General features: G+C 45.2%; 1 protein-coding gene across 4 annotated transcripts in view; it reads left to right on the top strand.

The window, feature by feature from the left end:
* Positions 1-4,937: 4,937 nt before the first annotated feature.
* Positions 4,938-14,288, top strand: part of NXPE3 (neurexophilin and PC-esterase domain family member 3) — a 30,112-nt gene continuing 20,761 nt past the window's right edge. The window contains exons 1-2 of one of the 4 annotated variants that reach the window (XM_061366024.1): positions 4,991-5,010; positions 6,223-6,273. The gene's annotated coding sequence lies outside the window, so the exon portion shown is untranslated. Of the gene's footprint in view, positions 5,011-6,222; positions 6,274-14,086; positions 14,268-14,288 lie in introns of those variants that run through there. The other 3 variants (XM_061366027.1, XM_061366025.1, XM_061366026.1) reach the window with 3 other exon arrangements.

Here is a 14,288-nt window from a genome sequence, read left to right as displayed (position 1 = left end):
AGTCTAACCATACCCTAGTAACTGGTAAACAAATTTGTGATGGATCACAGCCCATAATTTCCTGACAACATGAATGACCTCGTACAATCAAAAGAGCAAATACTTCTAACCAAATAGTTACAGTTTTATGTAGGAAAATCCATTCTAAAATGCATAAAGGATCAGTCTTTTGAAGATCCCACTGTGCTAGTAGATTAAATGGATAATACTCACTGTTGACAATAAACAGAATAACCTGTAAATCTGGATTCCATTGAGCAGCATAAGAGGTAGTGATTTTTGTCATGATGTGATCTAAGGCCTCATACTGAGCTTTTGATAGAACTCCTCTTTTTTTTTCTTTTTTCTTTCAGCCTTTGACTCACCCTTTAAAAGGGGCATGAGACCAGTCTGATCATCATTTGTGATTCCACACAAAGGGCAGATCTATTGAGTATCACCCATCAATTTCTGCACATCAGACAAGGTTTTTATCTGTGTGGTAATTTTAACTTTCTGACGCCTAATTTCAGTTCCGGAAATGATCCAACCAAGCTATTTCCAAGGACTTCACGCTGCACCTTGTCTGGTGCAATTATTAGTCCTGCTTTCTGATTGTAGCAGGTAGAGCAGATGGTCCTTGTTTAAATCTTTGCCTGCAATTAGGATATCATCCATATAGTGATAGATAACACATTTTTGCAGTTTTTGTCGGATAGGTTGCAATGCCCAGGCAACATACAGTTGACAAATACCAGGAGAATTTTTCATACCTTGAAGCAAAACAACCCATTCATATCTCTTAGCAGGCTCTCCTTTGTTAATTGCTGGGACAGAGAAAGCAAATTTTTCACAATCGCTTGGGTGTAGAAGAATTGTGAAAAAACAGTCTTTTAAATCAATTATTATTAAATCCCAACCCTGAGGTATCATTGAAGGGCTAGGCAAGCCAGGTTGCAAAGCAATGTCATTTAATTGTCTTGTGTCCAAATTTGTCACATTTAATACATTTATCTGCAAAACCAGTAACACTACCCTGAGGGGGGGAGGGTTGCTGAACTAATTTTCTTTACAGTACACTGTTTTGTTTTAAATGTCCCGTCCGCCCACAATTATAACATCTCGTACCTTTAGTACCCCCCACGATCACCCTGACCTTGTTGTAGAAGGGGTTTAACAGCAGCGGCGAAGGCAGTAGACATGTATCCAGCCTTTTCCTCTGCTGTGCCCACTTTAAAACCATATCTGAAGGTGGGGAGTAAGCAACGATTGAGCTATCATACGGATATCATATGGTGCTAGGATATATGCAGAAAAAAATATGTGCAATAATTGCCTGAGTATACAATGATTTTAACCGGTAGGATGTTACTGGTTGACGCACCTCCTTTACTGCCTTTAAATCCAATGCCTCCCACTTCTTTCCCCCCTGTGGAGTGTTAAACACTGGGAATGCTGAGTGACCCATAGCCGAAAATTCCCCCATAACAATTGCATCTTTGACCATCCCACGCCAACCTTTAGCAGGGTTATTACCACAATCCCCTACTCTGTGCCCAACACCCCCCTCCCACTCCCCTTTCTTTACTACTGGATTGTAGGAGGGTGGGGCAGAGGGTTCAGAGGTTTCTTTTATCTCCAATACTTCTAATTTCTTCAGCAGCTGTCGCAGTTGACCATCCCTGAGGCTGGTTCGCATATGCCGATGAGCCAAACTGTCTGAACTGTCTGAGTCGGGATCAGGAAGGGGAGGGTACAAGTCCGGTTCTGCCGGAGACTCTGGGTCTGGTTCCAGTTCCGATATGTGGTCTCCTTCCTCTGGGTTGGAGGTGACCGCATTTGCACTCTCTGCCTGTACTTTTGGGCGTAAGTGCCATTTCACTTTATCTTCCCCCTTATGCCAAGGAGGCTTCTGCGATGCTGTGCCAGGCACAATGGGGGGGACAAACACCATAGAGGTAGCACTCTTCTCTACCTCTGACTGACTTTGTGAAAGAGCAGCAGCCAGGAAACCAGATGCCACTGCTGCCTGTTCCGATTTCATTTCATTTCAAGCCTCAATTACCAGTTTCCATAGTGCAGAATGCTCCTGCGCTTCCTTTGTCCCTTTACTGATCTCATCCCGCAACGCCTAGCCTATACGTTCCCATTCAAAAACCTCAAAGGTAGCCTGTGCTCTGGGGATAAAGCCACGATCACGGGACCACTTTAACAGCCTCTGTAAGGCAGCACTATCATGTTGCAGTCCTCTCTTAGAGAGAATATGTTGGAGGAGCTCCATCACTGTCTGTTCCTCTTTGGATAGCTAGTGACCCTTCTCCTCCCCAGCCGCTCACCTGATCAGGGAGAGATCCCACAGTTTGCAGATGTCTGACTTCACAGTGCCGGGGCATTGCTGAATTCTGGCTGGCCCTCCGCCCCCTCTTCTTTGATCGGACCTTCAAACTTGCACACCACAAGTTACCGATCTGAGGGTCCCTGTTTGGGCATCATTTGTCGATGCGGGAGTCATGGACAACGCAGGAATGATCAATGTGATCAGCAAATGCCAATTTATTACAAAGCTTTAACTCCTTATATACCATTTCTTACAGGCACTTACAGTGATTTGGCATATTATGATTGAATACATGTCTTGAAGACCCTTAGCGACTAACACATATTTGGTTAAGCACGGGTGTGAGAAATTGACCTCAAAAGCTTGCCAACGGCCCACAGTTCTCATAACTCAGTGAATTACAGCTTCTTCTTACCTTGCTTGCTTAAGCTTCCTTGGGCCTCTCACGGCCTTGCTGTATCTTTCAGGATTATTCAGTTTATGTACCAATTTTCCAATCTCCCATGAGAACACTGTCTCCACAGATGCCCAAATGAAACCAGTTATAACCTTTAACTTCCAACTCTCTAGGATTTGTCTGTGAAAACTGAGAAGCCCATGATCATGTAGGATGCCCTGGAAAATGTAAAATATGTGGCACGTTGTGTTGAAACTGTTCATGTGTTGAGCTGAAAGCAATAACCCATTACAAAAGCCTAAACAATTCTCAATGTAGGGTTGTGAGGAACAGTGGCCTAGCAGCCAGGGCTGTTTCGTTAGCATTCTGCTGAACTGCATTCAAGCAGCAGACTCTGTGATGTCTCTTCCTGACCATTTCTGTTACACCAGCTGAAGTTCTCTAGTCCCTTGAAAACTTGTAGCATGTTTCCTGGTGTGGGAAATGCATGGACAATAAGCTGAGGGGATTACCAGTGCTTATATATAGAGAGTCTGTGGGACCTGAGAAGAAATAGGACATACTGAGAAATTATACAGCCTGAACTCTTTCTTTTCCTTCCATCATTAGCTCCTACAGCCCTTTCAACTTAAAATCAAAGGCAAATGCACATGCTATTAGTAGAATTTGTGTTTTCAAGAACCACCCCACAGCTGTCTTGTAGTGCTGAGCTCCCTGGGGTAGATTTCATTTACTTGTCCTCTCCTCATTGTGGGTTGCTTGTTCCCAATTTCAGTACTATTTCTACAGCATGTTGGCTGCCCTTTTGGTCTTTTATTCTCTGGCTTTACTCACAGATACTGAGAGTCTCAAGCACACAGAGTAGCTATTCTTTTGCTAGCAGGTGATCTTTCTTACCTGCTTTCTCATATTCACAATTGCCTGTTCCATTTCCTTCTATGGCGTGGCAATGTCATTTTATTTGGTCTTCTATTGTTCTGCTTATACAAACAGTTTTTAATTCTTGACTGACACTGGTGCCTGTTGGACTTTTGTTTTCTATCTCTATCAAGTAATCACCAGTGTAATGGGCGGAAAAGAGGAAAATAGAAGCAAGACCACTTGTTCAAAATAGGCTGATGGGGATGAGGGCAGGAGATGAGTAAACATTTCATATTTTTAATGGCTAAAATATTATGTTCACAGGACTATTTCAGCTGCTTTGTCTCTGTTCCTGATTTTAAGGAAGTCAAGTATTTCTTGCTAAAACTAACATTGAGTCTTTAACCTGTACACATGCAAACAACTGCTAGCAGGTGAATGTTTTGGAAAGAGGCATTCCCAAACTTACGTGGCAAATCCAGTTGCAGATGACCTGTTATCATGTTGAAGGTACCCCTCAGCTCTGGTGCAGCATGCTCAATCCAATGCTGACTGCATGCAGCTCCTTGAGCATTTTGAAACCCTGCCTCTAACGCAGCTGCTTTGCCTAACGCTGCTGTCATGTACCTGTCTCCCTAGCTCAGCTCCTGCAGCTGGCCTATGGGCCAGCCTCTCCCTCCTTCATAACCTTCTCTGTTCCATGCCTGCTTCCTCCCATACTCAGTTCAGGCTCAGCAGCCTGTGACACATGCTCTTATCAGAGCCTTCTCTCTTGACTGGGGGTGCAGATGCGGAGCGTTATGTTGCCACCTGCGCTCTATACCAGCCTCCCTGCATCCTGTTTTCTTTGGCTTCACCCACTGTGACTCAAAACATTACAGGGACTTTTTATTTCTCTTTTTTATCATTAACTAGTGCCCTCCCAGCGATGGGTGTGTGCGGTTTTGCTTCCTCATACAATCACTGTTTTCAGCGCAGTTGAGCATCGCCAGCGCTGCAGAACTCCGCCAGGACCAGGTTCAGGTTCAATCAAGAGTTTCCCTGCTGGTGCCGGGTCTCTCGGCCGCGGCCTGGGCCCTGTCCTCAGGCCGGGGCTGCAGCCTTGGCGAGGAGATGGCCGTTAGGGGCGGTGGTTGGCAGGGCGGGGCCGGGGGGAGGTGCGACGGCGGCAGCCGTTGGTGTCGGGGGTGGGGCGGCAGGCGGGGCAGCAGGGTCGATGGGTATACGGCCAGTCGCCTCTGTGCTGGAGGGTGAGGCTGTTGGTTGGCTCGGGGGAACGGCTGGGGTGGCGGTGAGGGTGCGTGGGGTGCTGGCGGTGTGCTGGCGGTGTGCGGGGGAAAAACGTGGCCGGGGAAGCGGCGCTGTGGAGGGGCAGTAGCGGGGCGGGGGTGTAGCAGAGAGGCCCAGCTTCTTCGGCCGCGGGTGCCCGGCTGAGGTGAGGGGTTGGGGGTTGGCGGGTGTCCGCTAGGATCCCCGTTCCCCGCGGCTGGGCCCGCCCTCACCGGCGCGTTTGCGGGCATCCTCGGGCTTTCTGTCGGGGGCGGCTGGAGGTGCTTCCTGCCCGTGCAGGGGCTGCCCGCCGATGGGTGCAAGAAGCTGGCTGGTCCTGAGGCGTGTGCCCGGGCTGCTGCGCGGGGCTGCCCAGCTGAAGCTGGGGTGTGCTGCGGGAGGAAGAGTGAGAGAAAAAGTGCCTCCGAAGCAGTAAAATACAACTTTACCATTTACATCGCCGGCGGCAGTGCTTCGTGCTGGCTGCTTTTTGTCTTCTTCCCTTCATCCCTTACTTGCGGGCGAGGACCCAGGCAGTGCTCACACTCCGGTGTGGAGCAGCCTTGTTTTCCTACAGCAAAGCAGCTGCACGGAGCTGCCGCAAAGCCTGAACTCTGGCAAGCGACCGGCGCTGACCTCTGAATATCAGCCCCGCTCTCTGGGGAGCAAGGCTGAACGGGGAGAAACAGGGTCGCGAACTCGTTTTTTCTGTGGCTGTGTCTAGTATAGAAACCTTGTGCCTCAGCGAAATGGGCTCGGCGTCGCCAATTGGTGGCTTGTCTGCCTTAGCGATTTGCGTGACAGATCTTTGAAGTAGTTGCACTGATACGTGCTTTTGTAATACTGCTGGTTTAGGGAAGTACCGGGATAGAGAGCTGATAAGGCTTAACGACTTGGAGAAAAATCCCCAACCCCAACCCCCCCAAAATTGTCCCGAGTGTGAGAGAACTTGAATACTATTCATAAAAATGTTACTGAGCTGGTTTCTGTTTTTAACCTTAGGCAAAAATGTGGTATGTAATAACATAGCTGAGAGGGGTAATGCTTAATAATTAATAGACGAAAACTCAAAGGTATAGGACTGAATTTAAAAGAAAATACTTAACACCCCACCCATCCCACCCCCAGGTTAGCATACAAATAAAACTAATTTTATGGTTAAGGAGTCTTAACTGCTATGTTATATTTTGTTACTGCAAGCAAACCATCAATATGTGAGATTTTATTAAATATTTGTGTGTGTGCATATATACATTATATATATTTATATATATATAATATATATATTTTATATATATATAATATATATATTTTATATATATAATATTTATTTTATTTTTATATCTATATATAATTTTCCTCCGGTATTGTTTCCAAGGGTATTTTTGACCTTTTCTGTGGATTGCTTCAGAGGATCTCCAAGAATAGGGTAAGAATCTAAGGCTTTTTTGGTGCTTCCATTTTGTGAAAAATGAACAAGATCAATAATTCAGGGATGATGAAACCGGAAGGCCTTTAGTATAAAGAAAGCTCTAAACCTGTACAATTTGAATGTTTTAAAACATCTGATGTTTACAGACATACAGAAAATTTTGAACAGGAATTTTTGAACAAAAATATGTGGTATTAGCTTCTGTGGCCCATTTAGTTCTGTGAAATTGCATTCCATTGATTTTCAGTGTCTTGTGCTTTTCAGTGATATTCAGATAATTCTCAGCAAATTTGAAATCTAATTTTTCTCCAGTGTATTTGCTTCTGTTCCTCAGATGGTCATCTATGGCCTTAAATTATGATTTTAATGTATTTCGATATATTCATTAGCAGTTACGATTTAAAACCTGAGTTGGTATTTTATACAAATTTAATACTTTATATCAGCACAGAGCTGTTTCAACAATGAAATTTTGTTTCATTTTAGCAGTTTGAAGCTTTTACTTTAACGGATGTCTTGCTCTTTCAAAGCTTGTTCATCAGTCAGAAACACAATGTCTGTAATTCATTTGAAATTATAATCCCTGTAATCTCTGTAAAGCAATTTGATGTGGGGTCTGTTTTGAGACTGTCCTTGTTATACCAGTAATATATTTCAGTTTTATATCTTTAATTCAAATTCATTAAATAATGAATTATTTTGTTAGCTAATTTTGATATTTAATGTGTCATTACATTTTGATATTTAATGTATCATTACTTCAAGGCCAGGTTGGACAGAGCCTTGGGTGACATGGTGAGGTGTCCCCACCCATGGCAGGGGGGTTGGAACTAGATGATCTTAAGGTTGTTTTCAACCCTAACTACCCTATGATTCTATGATTACGTTTAATTTAATTTTACACAACTTTCTCCACATAGTCTTAATAAATAGTGTAACTTTTTGGTTATACTATTTATAGAAGATTATTAAAAAAATTTAATAATTTGATTATACTAAATGATCTTAAGGTCCTTTCCAACCCTAATCATTTTGTGATTCTATGTTGTTACACTTGGTGGATGGTTGTACAAGTAACACTGCTTTGTTAATATTAATTTTTGTCGGAGGAGCGACCCAAATCAAGAAGACAATCCCAATATGAGTTACGCTTCTTGTTCGATTTATTGCACAGGCTCACCTAATTTATACCATTGGTGATAGTTTACGTGACAGCTGTGCATCTTTCATTGGCTACATAAACCTGTTCACACGCCTGTCTGTACATTGCTATTGGCTAAGCTAAGTTTTACACACATATCTCTGCAACAGCAGGGTGCATGCCTTGTGATAAGCGGTGCATTCCTTGTGGCCAGCAAGCTTCTGTTTCAGTGTTCTGCTTACATTTCTTCGACTCCAGGCCTCCCTGGCTCAGCTGAGTCAGAGAGAGTTCAAGGCTGTCTCACTCAGCTCTAATCCTGGGTTGTGCAGGCCCTTGTGAGAATAACCATTGCTCCACAATTCCCCCGTTTTTCTTTTGCACAAACCAGGATGCTTGCTGTCACACAAGGAAAATTTTGCTAAGTGATCTACTAAGTAAGCTTTGCAAGCATTGTAATAAGCAAGGTAACAATAGTAAAACAAAAACAAAAGCAATCAATCCACATATGCATGCCTTAATCAAACTACATAGCCAACCACTTAACCCCCAGGTTGTGCTGTAGGCCATACAAACTTAGAATACGTATCTACCGTAACATGTACCTAACGCAAATGCCCAAACTCAGAAACGTGAGTGACATCCATTTGCCACAGCTTCAAAGCCCTCAAACCCCGAGGGTTGACCCCAAGTCCTGGTCCATGATTGCTGCACTGAGGACAACTTCAAACAGTTCCAGTGGCTTCAGTCCATGTTAGTCGATACTGTCGCCGTAGGCCTCGTGCATTTTGGTGGAACGGAGCATGTGCCATCCGTGCAGCATCAAATGGACTGACGATAGGATGAACATGGCTTATGAGTTTATCAGATTTTGCGTTACCTTCAGCTAACCCATCTTGATTTTTGTGGCTCTGAATATGAATGATGTAATATTCTGCTGAACGCTGGTGGATAGCTTGTTAAGATTGTTGAAAAAGAGTCCTAAGATGCTCATTCCGCATTTCTCTAATAAATGCATCTTCGATTCGTTGTACTACACCCACCACATATAACAAACCAGTGACCACATTAAGCAGGACATGTAACCAATACAATATTGCCCAAACAACCGCAGTTAACTCTAAAATTTATAACGAATCTCCTGACCTTGCAAAAGTTTGTGATGTTTCCATTGATTGCCCTGGCACCATGTGACCACTGCACTAGCCAATTTTTTCCCTGCATCTGTATACACAGCCCTCCCTGAATGGGTCTCATGGATAACTTTGGTCGTGTTATCCATGCATTGGACAATAGCAATGAGGCTTCTTTTCCGTTAGGTAAATCCACCGAGACTTTCCCTTCATATTGCAGCAAGGCCATCTGCAGGCTAACGGAATGTCCCATTACCCACTCGAGGTCCTCCACAGCTACAGGAATGTGAATGCTAGCTGGCTCTTCTCCTGAAATGGATAGTATGCGTGTTTCCCTTTTCTAATGATTTGTCCAACCGCTTCCATGCATGTTTGAATGCTCTTGCGAGCTTGCAATGGCAAAAATAACCATTCCAAAATAGCCAAGATGTCTCCTCCGTTTTTCTTTTGCCATTGCAAGATCACAGCAAACACTGACTGTGCATGAGAAATGACCGTTGTTCTTCAGAAACGACTACTGGTTTGTCAGTTTGTGCACCCTTTAGCAAAGGACGTAAAGGCATTAGCTGTTCATTAGTAATTCCAATAAGAGGACGGACCCATTGCAAATCCCTCATTAGGGTTTGAACATCGGTCAACGTCCTCGGCTCTAGGTGCAATTCTACTTTTTGGGGCCATACAACAGAATCAGATATAAGCCATCCCAAAGGTCTGGCATGGCACGTGTCCTCACCGCTCCACGCCTGCTGGGTTGCAGCCAGCAGCGGAGCTAAAGGTTCTTCTTGGTGGCAAACACAGAGGCCAATCCAGTCTTGCCCTTGATTGTGGTAGCAGGCATTTGGTCAGCCTCAATCCTTGCACCTTGTTGTCAGTGCAGTTTCACCTGCTTCATCCAGTAACAAGTTGTTATCATGGCAAGGCACACACACAGATTTACATTAGCAGAGTAACTATTACAGGGTGCAGCAGCATGTTGAAGATGCTGATGCCAGCAAGGGACTAGCCAAAGAAATTTCTTACCAGTGGAATTCTCCCCCCACTTAATTTACCATTGTATTAGAATATTTCTATCTTTTGCCTTAGCAATTTCTAGCAGCTACTACAAATTTGCATACTCTAACATTTCTTTTACAGGTGACAAATCCATATAATACAAGGTGTAGTTTCTTATTAGTAACTGGCTAGTAAATACAGGTGGTTTCATACACAAAATCAAAGCCTCTAACAATAACTACTTTACAAACACACATATTCAAGCTGTTACTTTTCAGTTGCCCCCAAATGATGTTTAGCAATCGTTGGTTTTTCTCTATCTCATTCTGCTTGGGGTATTCACATTCAGCTCCTGCAGCTGAGGCATCAGGTTCCTCCATTCGTCTGTCCAGCTCATGGCAAGGCTTGACAAACTTTGCAGGCATTCGCCATGGACCTGTAGGCAGGAGGACACAAATATACCCCCTCCTCCAGGTTATCAGTTCTTGAGAAGTAGATAGGTTCTGTATCTGCCACCCTGATGCTGCTTAGGTGACGGCTCGTAAGGCTTGTGGTTGCACTACCCCTCTCGCTTTTTCAGTTAGCAGTTCTTGTTTCAACCGATCTATCTGTTCCTCCAAGTCTTGGATTCATCCCCAGGTTACTTTAAACATATTAAGCTTGGGTTTGTTTTATTTTGTTTTGTTTTTTCTCTCCTTGGCTCTGGTGTCCATCCTGGTCCTTCCACCGGTGGAGCACCGGGAGCCGAATCGGAGGGCAGCTGTTTTTGAGCATGGGGACTGAACTCTTATCAAATAACTTTTTTTTTTTTTTTCTCCTTTTCCCCGAAGTCGCTCACCCTGCTTTGCACGGCTACAAACGCCGGCCTGCCCGGCAGCAGCTACAGCTGCCTGCCTAAATCAGCAGCAACCATAAATTTCTGCCAGCAACCTCACTTTTGCATTAACCCTTTCTTGTCTGAAATGTTAAACTACTATCTATTAGAAACTTTTACATGAACCCAACAACAAAAAATACACAGAACACCGTCTGCCCTCAACACACACACACACACGTATGGGATCCCACAAGCACAGTCCACACAACTACAGTATTTGAAGCACAAAATCCAGACAATCATTACTCCCACTACACAATCCCACATACAGAACGTGGCACAAGGACCCTGTGGAGACTAACAAGAAAACCAGCTCCGAGAAGCATCATTGCAGTGCGAGGTGGCAGGCTCAACCTTAGCAGGCGTCCCCGCAGAGGCTCTGCCTCCCCCACATCGCATGAGGCTTGGGCTTTTATACTGACCAAAATGCACACTCATTCCGACACAGGTGGCCAGCCTATGTTGGAAGAAGTAGCCAGCAGTATTTATAAAGGTCTCCAAAGGTCGATAGAAACCTGGACATACTTATTTTTACCAGCTTCTAGTACATGAGTATCACAGAGAGAATGTATTAAATGAGTTGTATATGGGGTCATAAGTCCACAGTCCATCACAGTCTGCCCGATACTCCTGATAAGAGCATACGAGAGACCTTCCCACTGCAGGTCTTGATGCAGAACTTTAACGCAAAAAAGATTACTCCCTTCACTTTAAGAAGGACTGAAAACATCCATAAAACGGATGTCCTAAGATCAAATTTCAATTCATTCAATCACTGACAAGGGGGTTGTTCTGGGGCAATAATTTGTCACATCTAACACATTTATCTGCAAAACCAACCAGTAACCCCACCGGGGGGGGGGGGGGAAGGTTGATGAACTAATTTTTTTTTTTTCTTTACAGTACACTGTTTCTTTTTACAATGTCCCATCTGTCCACAATTATAACATCTCACACCTTTAGTGCCCCCATGATCGCCCTAACCTTATTGTAGAAGGGGTTTAACAGCAGTGGCATAGGCAGTAGCCATGTATCCAGCCTTTTCCTCTGCTGTGCTCACTTTAAATCATATCTGAAGGTGGGGAGTAAGCAACAATTGAGCTACCATACGGGTATCATATGGTGCTAGGATATATGCAGAAAAAATATGTGCGATAATTGCCTGAGTATACAATGATTTTAACCCGTAGGATGTTACTGGTTGACGCGCCTCCTTTACTGCCTTTAAATCCAATGCCTCCCATTCCTTTCCCCCCTGTGGAGTGTTAAACACTGGGAATGCTGAGTGACCCATAGCCGAAAATTCCCCCATAACAATTGCATCTTTGACCATCCCACGCCAACCTTTAGCAGGGTTATTACCATAATCCCCTACTCTGTGCCCAACACCCCCCTCCCACTCCCCTTTCTTTACTACTGGATTGTAGGAGGGTGGGGCAGAGGGTTCAGAGGTTTCTTTTATCTCCAATACTTCTAATTTCTTCAGCAGCTGTCGCAGTTGACCATCCCTGAGGCTGGTTCGCATATGCCGATGAGCCAAACTGTCTGAACTGTCTGAGTCGGGATCAGGAAGGGGAGGGTACAAGTCCGGTTCTGCCGGAGACTCTGGGTCTGGTTCCAGTTCCGATATGTGGTCTCCTTCCTCTGGGTTGGAGGTGACCGCATTTGCACTCTCTGCCTGTACTTTTGGGCGTAAGTGCCATTTCACTTTATCTTCCCCCTTATGCCAAGGAGGCTTCTGCGATGCTGTGCCAGGCACAATGGGGGGGACAAACACCATAGAGGTAGCACTCTTCTCTACCTCTGACTGACTTTGTGAAAGAGCAGCGGCCAGGAAACCAGATGCCACTTCTGCCTGTTCTGATTTCATTTCCTTTAAAGTCTCAATTATCCATCTCTATAACGTAGAGTACTTCAGGGCTTCCTTTGTCCCTTTACTAATCTCATCCCACAACGCCAGGCCTATACATTCCCAAAGCAAGTATTGAGAGGGTGTTAAAACTAAACGGGCTAGTGACATGCAGTTATTAGGTGTCATAACCTCTGACCCAAAAACGTAAGACAAAAGATGTCTTGCTGGTTCAGAGTGATGCCCATAGTGTGAGACAGTAGCCTGCAGCTACTGCATTAGCTTCCAGTCGAAAGGACGCCACTGTGCCCCAGGCTGTCCCTGGGGTGTTGTTATGGTCTGAACTGGGAATGCCAATGCCGATGCTGCTTGCCACTCACCCTCCAAAATGGCATCCCTGATATCCCCAGGCCAATGACTATTTGTTGCAGTGGGTTTCACTAATACCCCATTAGTAGTTGTCACCTGGACATCCCCCACGGGAATTCCACCCAACTGCCTTATTCCCTTTTCAATGTCCATTACAGATCGATCTGAGGGTCCTGACTTTTGGGGGGAGAGGGGTCCCAGGGTGGTCTTAGGGGGTTCTCTTGGTACGCCGTCGGGTTTCGAATCGATGTCAGACTCGTCTGTCACGTAATGCGGGCAAGTTTCCCGAGGATGAGAGTTGGGGCCTCTTGGTGTGGGTTCGGGGGGGGTGCCAGAGGGGTCTCCCTTTCCCCCGCCTGTGAGGGTTTCTGCAGAACTTTATCAGTTTCCTTGGCCACTTCTTCAGGTGTGTCCTTAATAGGGATAATAACACCCTTGGCTGTATCGGCCAATAGATGGTCAAAAACACGTGTATCAGGCGGGGGGGGCCCTTCTGATCCCAACAGCTTAGTAGCTGCCATAGCCATCCTCTTCTCTGCCACCATCTGCTGCAGCTGATTTATGACCTTCCTCCAGGTGACCCCCAAGTCTTTAGCAGACTTATTCCCCCCTATGGTAGCATCCCACAGAGAGTCCCCAGTTTCCCTCCATTCAGCAATGCTGAACATTAGCTGTGGGTCCTTAAGATGTCCTTTCTCCTTCGCCCACTGACATAGCTCTCTGAGCTTTTTCGTGCTCACACTAGCCTCTCACTTAGCAAGTAATTGTTCTAAAAGTGTGAGTGCTGCCTCTCGATCCATGGTGGATTTCAGAGTGCGGTCTTACCCGTGGCAGGTGTGGGTGCGCAGGCCACATCAGCAGTCCCTCCTAGCCGAGCTTCATTGCTTTTGCCAGTAGCCGAGCTGCGCCGCTTTTGCAAGTAGACGCTTCCTGCACTGCCGGCTCCTCGCCTCCCCCGTCTGTGCCTTTGCTGCAACGGCCGGACACAGTTTGGAGAAGTCCGAGTCCAACCTCGAGTCCCCGTTTGGGATGCCAAATGTCAGAGGAACGACCCGAATCAAGAAGACAATCCCAATATGAGTTATGCTTCTTGTTTGATTTATTGCACAGGCTCACCTAATTTATACCATTGGTGATAGTTTACGTGACAGCTGTACATCTTTCATTGGCTACATAAACCCGTTCACACGCCTGTCTATACATTGTATTGGCTAAGCTAAGTTTTACACACATATCTCTGCAACAGCAGGGTGCATGCCTTGTGATAAGCAGTGCATTCCTTATGGCCAGCCCGTTCCTGTTTCAGTGTTCTGCTTACATTTCTTCGACTCCAGGCCTCCCCGGCTCAGCTGAGTCAGAGAGAGTTCAAGGCTGTCTCACTCAGCTCTAATCCTGGGTTGTGCAGGCCCTCCTGAGAATAACCATGGCTCCACAAAATTTGAAGTGATTGATATCTTTTGACTGTTTCTTCTTGCCATCTGTTGTCTGTTTCCAAGTTTAGATCTCTTCCTTCTGCAAGAATGGCACCCTTTTTGCTTGTAAAATGATTGCCTCAGATTTGTCTGTCTAGAAAAGAAGGAGGATCTGAGTCAAACTGAACAAGTAATTAGCTGTAAGAACTCCTTTTCAGCAGTTAAGTCTGTGATTTTTAGA

The sequence above is a fragment of the Neopsephotus bourkii genome, unplaced genomic scaffold (genome assembly GCF_033783945.1).
Source record: "Neopsephotus bourkii isolate Nb327-2 ecotype Australia unplaced genomic scaffold, CSIRO-AGI_Nbou_v1 NB_1293, whole genome shotgun sequence".
Lineage (NCBI taxonomy): Eukaryota > Metazoa > Chordata > Aves > Psittaciformes > Psittacidae > Neopsephotus > Neopsephotus bourkii.
This window is presented reverse-complemented; position numbering and strand designations above follow the sequence as displayed.